The 8,717-nt window shown below is 39.7% G+C and overlaps 1 long non-coding RNA gene across 1 annotated transcript; it reads right to left on the bottom strand.

The window, feature by feature from the left end:
- Positions 1–1,759: 1,759 nt before the first annotated feature.
- On the bottom strand, positions 1,760–8,266 carry LOC122656345. Its single transcript, XR_006332089.1, has 3 exons — positions 8,087–8,266; positions 5,573–5,577; positions 1,760–1,771 (listed from the first exon to the last, which is right to left on the bottom strand). It is a non-coding gene; the product is annotated as an uncharacterized LOC122656345 (long non-coding RNA).
- Between the last annotated feature and the right edge of the window lie 451 nt (positions 8,267–8,717).

The raw sequence follows: 8,717 nt of genomic DNA, 5'->3' as shown, positions 1-8,717 counted from the left end.
CGATTCAACCGATACCATGTGGAACTCTTCCACTGTTTCCTCTTCGGTTAGAAGAGTAAGCCTGGTGGGTGGTCTAATAGTCCTCCCACTGCGTCGAGGTTCTTCAGATGTTGGTATTTTAGCGGGTATGTCAGTTGGTCTCACTTCTGGAAGTGACGTTTCTGAGCTATCTGATAGCTCTTTAATGACTACTGGATCGGACCTCTGGGTCATCATTTCTTCCTCCAGTAATGTGACATGCTTACTTACAATGACCTTTTGGTCAACCGAGTCATAGAAAAAATAGCCTATCGTGCCTTTGGGGTAGCCTAAGAAATAGTATCTCGAAGTCCTGGATTCCAACTTGTCTGTCTGTTGCTTTCGCAGATGTGCTATGCAACCCCATACCCTAAGGTGTTGAATGCTGGGCTTTCGCCCTTTCCACAACTCAAAGGGTGTTTTAGCTACAGACTTAGATGGAACCCTATTCAAGATATATATCGCTGTCTCTAAAGCGTACCCCCAGAAAGAGAGAGGCAGCTCACTATAAGTGAGCATCATTTGGACCATATCCAATAGGGTTCGATTGTGTCGTTTAGATACACCATTTTGTTGTGGTGTGCCTGGATTAGTTAGCTGACTAACTATCCCTTGGGATATGAGATGCTCTTTAAACTCATCTTATAGATACTCCCCTCCATGATCTAATCGTAAGGACTTGATGCGTTTATCGAGCATCTTTAGACCTTGGCTTGGAATTCTTTGAATTTATCAAAGGCTTTCGATTTTCTACGCATCAAGTATATGTAACCATATCTAGATTAATCATCGGTGAATGTGATAAAGTACTCATACCCATATCTTGGTTGTATGTTTATGGGTCCGCACACGTCAGTATGTATCAACTCCAACAGATCTGTGGCTCTAGCACCTTTATTGCTAAAGGGTTTCCTGGTCATTTTGACCTGAAGGCATGACTCACAGGTGGGGAATGGTTCCATCCTCAGACTCTCTAAGGGCCCATCCCTCACCAATCTACTGATTCGGTCCAAATTAATGTGACCTAATCTTAGATGCCACAGGTATGTTGAGTTTACTGGAGCTGCTTTTTGTTTCAAATTAACATTTGAAACTACATTTGTTCTAACAGGGCAATCTAGGAAATACAAACCACTTTGCATATATCTGGATGCCATAAAGGAATTATTAAAACGAATAATTAACTTAGAATTAAAGGAAAAACTATATCCGTCCAAAACAAGTTTTGAAACTGAAATTATCTTCCTCTTGAAAGAGGGTACATAATAGCAATCCTTTAAAACTAAACTAGCAGAACTAAATTTCAAAATAAAAGTTCCCACAGCCATCGCCATGGTCTCAGCTCCAGTGCCCATCCGAAGACGCACCTCATTTCTTTCCAGGTTCCTTGTCTCCTTGAACCCCTGCAAATCATTGCAAATGTGACCAGTGGATCCACTATCCACCAACCAAGAATTGGTTGGTTCAAAAGACAAATTAGACTCATAAAGAACGTGAACATCACATGTACCTTCTTTAGCAGCCTTTGTTTCATCCGGCTTCTTGTCTTTCACAGTAGCCAGGTAAGCACGACAGTTTCTTTTCCAGTGACCCTCCTTCTTGCAATAGAAGCACTTGCCTTTGCCTTTATTGTCAGACTTCCCACCCTTGGCTTTTAGGGTCTTACCCTTACTTCCTTTTTTCTTCTTCTTCCCATTTGAAGAAGGCTTTGCCTCAGTTGCATTAACCTCAGCCTTGTCCTTTTTCAAGGATGCTTCAGCCTCTACCAGTGCATTAGCAAGCTCGGTGAGCTCCATCTCCTTCTCGGACATCTTATAGGACATCCTAAAAGGTGCGTAGGCAAAAGTGAGTGACGCTAAGATCACATCGGTCTTGTATCGCAGGCTGAAATTAGTCCCCATGGATTCCAGTTTTTCAAACAGATTGATCATTTTCATTATCTGATCCATCACTGGAGTCCCCTGGGACATCTTGGAGTTATGGATTTGACTCACCGCATCAGAATGTGCGTGTGTCAACTACCTATTGAACAATTTAGAGAGCTTATCCATTTTACCCCCAGCAGTGCGTATTTCCTTGACCGAGTCTACAACGATCCTAGAATATAGAGTGATGCCTTTTTCAACTGACGCGGTGTATCCTAGTATATCCTTGACCGAGTCTACAACTGACTTTTTCAACGATCCTAGGATATAGAGTGATGCCTTGAAATCCCTCATGAGGAACTCCTGCATCTCTTCATTTGCCTCAAAATCGTTCGGGTCGGGTTGAGGAGGAACTTGTTCATCTAGAACTGTGTACAGTCCTTCAGCAGTCAGGAGCAACTTAATGCTCCGGTACCAATCGACATAGTTTGTACCATTAAGTTTGTATTCGCTAATGAGTGTTAACAGGTTGGAATTAACAGCAACCATCGTATATTAATCTACACATGCACAAGTAAATAACCACATGCTAATTAATGACCATTGAAAATAATAAATTGAGCACACCCATCAATGGTCTTTCATGATTTGGGTTTCCCTCATAACTCAAAAGATGAATTGGATACCTACAACCCTTGCATGCATAAGTTACCCTATTGGGAGTCATTATACAAACCGTGGTAGTGTGGACTAATCTGTCCACCTCATGGGCTTCCAATATTTTCGGCTACCTGGGTGCCATGTCCAGATTTTGTCGGCAAATACACACCCAAGTCATTTACTTACCTATCGCATTAGTTAGAATCATGGAATCATGAAAGATGGCCCACTGTCGCAGTGCCCTCTCACTATCCATACCCTAATGTATCTCGATAGAGGTAAATATAGATAAATGTGACAGTGGTCCTGGCAATGTCCTGTCGGCGTATGCGGGGCATATCACACAATCTCTGCATTTATCTTTAATAGGAGGCCATGGACATGTCTACCTTTTAAGACTAGTCCATATCATACATGTATTATGATTAAAGAGGGATTAAGCAACTCTCACATACATATCATGGATGGAATAAAATAACATAATAAATCAACATTAATTAAAAGTGATTATGGGATGGCGACATTTTTATCAGAAGCAATTAAAGAACCCTCCCAATAAAAATAAAACTAATAACTTTGGGTGCAGTTATCATGCCATGGATGCCATGCCTCGATCATCTCCTCCGCTCGATCACGTCTTCAAAGTAGGTGACTTGCATCTCCATAAGCTTTGAACGCCACATGTGGATCACCATCTACATGCCCTGGGAGTCCTAACTCCTCTAAAATTACAATGGAAACCTAAGAAAAATTCTATTCACTTTCCTTTCCATAATAACAAAGAAACCCCGCATGGAGAAACCAACCCACCATTTGGGCTGCCCATGGGGTGGAGTACATTTGTTTATAAAAAGGATAGGGGGAGAGAGAGAAAGAGAGAGAAGCATCACATCCACCCATAACCCCATGTATCACATATATAAACAATCCATTCATTTATTAGAATGTCATTCCCATAATCACATCATAATATAATTTCATGCATGGGCATTAAAGCAAGTAAACAAAAATTATAACATGGATTCCATCAATTATTGAACCACCACATCACATGTGATAACATGTATCCAAGCCCATAAAATTAAAATCACAATTTCAATTACAAGTGGATAAAGGGGGGAATCCCTTCACCCATCTTCATCCTCCAAAAAACAAAACAAATGAATAAAATTCTGTTTTGAAAAATCTGTTTATTTTTATTTTTATTGTTAAACTGGAGGGAAAACAAGGGGGGTGCATGCAGCCCACATGCGCAGGCTGCAGGCACTCCCTGCGCAGCCCCCAAGCCCAAGGCCCATGGGCAGCAGCCCATGGCCAAGCCCGCAGGCCTATTGCCCGTAGGCTTACTGCCCACGGACAGTAGCCTGTAGGCTGCAGCCCGCAGGCAACAGCCCGCAAAGGGAATGTGTACATAGGCAGGCAATAGGGAGAGGGCGTGCGCAGAGGCATGCAGCGTACGCTCCCCCCCACATATAAATCATGATTAAAAAATTTAAATTAATAATCACTCCTTAATTGGATACATTCTTCAATAATTGGAATAAATAAAACAAACCAAATCCATATTCACATGGGTAGGTTGTTACCCTAACAACCTTGTAACTACCCATGTACACATGGGAAGGTTGTTACAACAACCATAATGTTAACCACCCATGTGCAACTTGCATCCCACTCATGACAATCATATTAATCCATTAATTTTTCAATATTCATGGGTGGGAAAGGTGTCTCTGATACCACACTGTTGGTCAAACAACGGTCCAGGGATCAAGCCATGGTTCCCTAAGGAAACCAATATACTACAAAATTAGGGTTTTGCACGCCATGGGTTATCCCATGGTGTCCCATGGGTGCCCCTATAAATTTTAGGGTTTCCCAGGGTCGTCCATGGGAACCCTAGTGCATCCCCATTAGGGTTTCTCCTTCCCTATTGCGTCCCATAAAATTAATTATCACAATAGGGACGGAGAAATTCATCTCTAGTCCATCACATGGCAAGAGGGATCCATCTCATACTCGAATGCGGAACGGAATTAATTCGATTCGAGTTTCTTTTGCATCCCATAAATATTAATAATCAATAAACTGAAGGAATTAATAAAGAACTGCTAACCTAGTGAGCCTCAAGTGTTGCTCCTTCAATAGACAGTGGTTCTTCCTCCAGTGAGCACTCCAAGTAAACAAATTTGAACCTCCAATGGTGCTATCGAGGTTCTACACGCCAATCCCAGATGCCCCCAAACTCCTCAGCATAGATCTAGGGTTTCACAAACCCTAACTCTCAAACACAGGTGAGAGAAGCAAAAAGAAGAAGAGAGATCACAAGAGGGAGAGAGAGAAACCAAAAACGTAGGAGAGAGAGTGTTTGCTCAAAAACGTAGAGAGCTTCTCCTCCCTCCTGCGTGTTGGTCCCCTATTTTTAATAATAGGGTTTAATTAAATCCTAGATAGATTTAATAGAGCCCTAGTGAGAGTCTGACTCTCTCTCTCCCAGTCTGGCAGTTCTGTTTAAACTCAAAGTGCTACACAGGTGAAGAAGCAGAATCTAATAGGGAAAGTATTAATTAGATTATTTATTTAATTATTAATGGATAATTACAATTAGCACCAAATCCATTAATTAAATAAAGAGCCAATTAAATTAACAAATTCCAAATAACTCCCTATATGATAACAATTTATCATATACAACCCCCCACTAATCAACACCATCATTATGGAATCTAGGGCATGTACACATGTATTGCCAAACCCCAATCCATAGTACATGTCCATATACGAGCGTCTGTGCATCTGATCGGGTCTCGCAAAACTCGATTAAACACTTTATTTAAAATAACTATAAATATGTATCATTTTATGTAAAATAAATTTTGCAGAACCATTTCCAAAACGGTACTGGATCCAGATTCTGAACTGACCATGCACAGACAGTCTCTATCTTGGTGTTCCCCAATCGGGCAGTGGCGACCGTGTTGGATAACTCCTTCACTCACAAAGTGTTCACGCATTCCCAGAGCACCAACTTTGACTCGCTTGAGTCTCAATCATTGATGAACCAAAGAATGCAATCACACTTTGCAGTGACAGGGTTCCCTTAGGTACAGGGTGTCGGTGACACATGTCTATCCCTTCCTACATCTAGCAGTAATACATAAGGGAATGGACAAAGTAGATTCTTCGCCAATGCACACATCAAACATGTGAGCACTTGCATTCGTACCCTGACATCACATGTCTAGGCGTACCCAATGCGACGACCATATGATAATGGTGCCCAGCCCAAACCCTAGTCGGGACTACCATTTTAAGTAAAACTTAGGGACACATAATGCTAAAAAAGTTTATATCGCTTGTGACACTATCAAACTAATTTATATAAATGTTCAATACAAAGGTGAACCGGGTTGAACCGGACCGAACAGGGTTTGATGGACACACACTTGTCCAACAAAACCATCATCTATTAAACACCTGAACTAAACATACTTGGCTGATATAGTCGTACGTGGAGTTAGAGGTAGAGTTTGTTTCAGTTTAAGTCCCATATAGAGTCGAACTCTATTTCAGTTTCAAGGTAGGGTTAGGATTTGATTTTCCTTTAAATACTTGGCTGTACCCAACGATTGAGGTTGGATTGTTTTGATTGAAATTGAAAAAAGTGCTTACTGGTGCTGCCAATAGAGTTGTGTGTGCAACCTTTCCTCCTCTCTGCTTCCTTCCATGCGATCTCTCCTTTCTATCTTTTACCTTATCCTTTCTCCTTAAGTTTCAAATTCCTATACCACGGTACCCTATCAACCATGGGAATATAAGGGAGAGAAAATAAGTGATAGATGGGTGGCAGGAGAATGGAGATTCCATCCAAAAATAGGATCTAGGAGAGAGAGAACGATGGGAGAAAAAATAGGAAACTAACAAATTGATCATGTGAAAACAGAAATTGGTTAAAACAAGAATGAAGAAAGAGAGAGATGATGTGAAAGGAGAGAGAAGATAAGAAAATAAGAAATAGAGAAAAGATGTCCCTTACCAAATCGAGAGAGAAGAAAGAGTCCATTTGTGAGAGAGAAAAGAGGAAGAAAGCTAGTGTGGGATGGGGAGTGAAAACTCCTCAGCCATCAATGGCAACAACCAAACCAAATCAATTCATTCTATTCAATTCCAAATTGATTTTGGGGGGGGGTGGGGGGACTACATATTTATATTCCTTTGGTGTTATTCTCACTAATGTAATTCTCAAAGAGGCATGAATTTAGAAAATTCCGTGGTTGTTATTCTCAAGGATTCTTTTTTTCTTTCTATGTAAGTGCCTTTGAACATGTTTTCATTATGTAACCCTGTATGGAGAACAAAAAAACTAGTATTGATATCTAGACCCTAATGATAGTAACCTATATGGAGAACCAAAAAGCAAGTATTGATCTAGGCTCATGACCACAAGAAGATCATGCTTATGAAATTACTTTAGTTTTCCATTCTTTTCATGCTAAAACTATGCGTGTCATGTTATGGCCATTTAATATTTTGAAAGTTGGACCTATATATGTGTGTAGTTTGAATCTTCTAAGTTGAATTTATGTGTGTGATATATTTTTTTTTCATTGTGAATCTTCTAAGTTGAATTTATATGTGTTAATATGAGTTATTATGTATGATCAGTTGTTATGGATAGTGACGATGAAATATTTCTCAATGAGGAGGGCTCATTGGTGCCAATTATTTTGAGTTGTATACAACATCAATTGGAGCAAAAGAAGAGAATTGATGACGACAGTGACGATGATGAGATCGCTTCCCAAATTAAAAAACAACCAATGCACACACGCCAACTCACTGGTCATGCCTGGATATTTGAAATGCTAAACCCCAGTACACATCCAAGACGGTTTCGAAGACTATTTCGTATGTCAAGGGAGCATTTCACTAGGTTGGTACATGCATTAAAAGAGAGAAGTTTAATGGCAAACACAAAGAACCCCATGGTTGAGGAAAAATTGTTGGCAATATTCGTGATGGCTCACAATGTTAGAAATGATGTCATCCAGGAATGCTTTCAACATTCAGGTGAAACAGTGAGTCGTCACTTCCATAATGTATTAGAAGCACTACAAACATTTGCTAGGGAGATGGTACAACCACCTTCATTTGAGGAAACTCCACCTCACATCAAATCCAATCGAAAGTATTATCCATTTTTTGCCAATTGCATTGGAGCAATAGATGGAACACACATAAGTGCATCAATTCCAGTTCCAAAACAAGTTCCATATAGGTCTGGTAGAAAAAATGAAGTTACCCAAAACGTATGTGCTATATGTTCGTTTGATATGTGCTTCACTTGGGTTTGGGCTGGTTGGGAGGGAACAACATATGACAATCGAATATTATGGGAAGCCATCAACATTCCTCGTTTGAAATTTTCCCATCCACCACCAGGTAATAGTTCATATTTTTTATTTTGTAGCGTTGTTAAATTGATTTTATTTGGGTGGCCGCTTTGAATTCTAATTATTAATCTTAATTTTGTAGGAAAATACTATCATCAACAAGATTTTAAATGTAGACAACCACAAGGAGTAGAGGAGCTATTTAATTTTACACACTCATCATTAAGAACCATTATTGAGAGATCATTTGGAGTCTTGAAGAAACGTTTTCCTATTTTAAAGATGATGCCCAAATATAGTTTCAAGACACAAGTATTGATTGTGATTGCTTGTGTGACCGTACACAACTTTATCAGAAAGCAAATAGCATCGGATTGGCTTTTTGAAAAAGCAGAGAGGGGAGAGTTTGATGATGAAGACAGTGATACTGATAGTGATGATGATGAGGTTGTGAATATTGCAAATGTGGTAGGTGGTACGCAACAACAAAAATGGGAAGCATATCGAAAACAAATTGCAAATCAGATTAAGGAAGCCTATCAGGATTGATGATCAACAAATATTTTTACTGTGTTATTTATTAAGTTTTTCTTTAAGGATTGATGATCAACCGGTTAAGGAGCCTATAAGGACGTTTTGTAGTTTTTTTCTTGCAAGACTTATTATGTATTTGTGGACTTTGAAATATTTTGTTGTTGTTTTTATCAGTAACTTTTCATTAGCGACTTGGTCATCTAATTTGACCAATTGCAACCTCTTGATTTGAATTGAATATTGGAAG

The sequence above is a fragment of the Telopea speciosissima genome, chromosome 3 (genome assembly GCF_018873765.1).
Source record: "Telopea speciosissima isolate NSW1024214 ecotype Mountain lineage chromosome 3, Tspe_v1, whole genome shotgun sequence".
Taxonomy (NCBI): domain Eukaryota; kingdom Viridiplantae; phylum Streptophyta; class Magnoliopsida; order Proteales; family Proteaceae; genus Telopea; species Telopea speciosissima.
Note: the sequence above shows the minus strand (reverse complement) of the source record. Positions and strands in the feature narration are given on the sequence as shown.